Source organism: Schistocerca cancellata, chromosome 2, assembly GCF_023864275.1.
Source record: "Schistocerca cancellata isolate TAMUIC-IGC-003103 chromosome 2, iqSchCanc2.1, whole genome shotgun sequence".
Lineage (NCBI taxonomy): Eukaryota > Metazoa > Arthropoda > Insecta > Orthoptera > Acrididae > Schistocerca > Schistocerca cancellata.
The window spans coordinates 676,440,996-676,441,824 of record NC_064627.1 but is presented as its reverse complement, the minus strand read 5'-3'; the positions used below and the strand labels follow the sequence as shown (position 1 = coordinate 676,441,824).

At 46.8% G+C, this 829-nt stretch overlaps 1 non-coding gene across 1 annotated transcript; it reads right to left on the bottom strand.

Moving 5' to 3' along the window:
* Positions 1–477: 477 nt before the first annotated feature.
* On the bottom strand, positions 478–550 carry Trnar-acg (transfer RNA arginine (anticodon ACG)). The gene has a single exon. It is a non-coding gene; the product is annotated as a tRNA-Arg (tRNA).
* Positions 551–829: the final 279 nt, after the last annotated feature.

Here is an 829-nt window from a genome sequence, read left to right as displayed (position 1 = left end):
AGGAATGATCATCATAACAAAATAATAGAAATCAGAGCTCACACAAAAAGATTTAAGTGTTCATTTTTCCAGCGCGCTGTTCGAAAGTGGAACAGTAGAGAAGTAATTTAAAGGTGGTTCGATGAACCCTCTGCCAGGCATTTAATTTTGAATTGCAGAGTTGTTATGTAGATGCATACGAATCACCATGAAGGCATTGACCATATTGTGTTACTATGGAATAAATGCATTAACGGTTACGGCAGTTACTGTTGAAATAATAAACAGTTTAATTACTTTCTTCCGTTTCTCATTTTCGTTTGACTGCCCATTATACATTTCCATTTAAAGATATAATTTAAAATTTCGATTTGTTCTAGTTTTATCAGTTAACCGGTCACGAAAGTTTTCAGTTTCTCGTATTTCTACTGACAACTTTTTTGAATGGACTTGCAGAAGACATCGCCACGCGAGTAGTGCCGAAGGGAAAAAAAAGAACGACCCTGCCAAGATTCGAACCTGGAACCTCCTGATCCGTAGTCAGACGCGTTATCCGTTGCGCCACAGGGCCAAACTAGTTGAGTGGTTTCTTGTCTCGATAGGAGGCGTGTGAAAAGCACCCTGACTCGAAGAAAGCAACCCCCTGGACCGGTGACCACGTGCGGCCATTTATCTGACGAGCTGTTGCAGAGAACGGCGCTGTTGGAGTGGCGGGTGCGGGCTGCGGGTCGCGTGCCGCCAAATGAGACCAGCTGGGTCACGTGACCCGCCATGCGGGACGGGACGGGAAAGCCTCTGCTCTGGGCCGGCTGGGGCCAGGGACAGGGACCCGCGACTACCTCGCCGAACC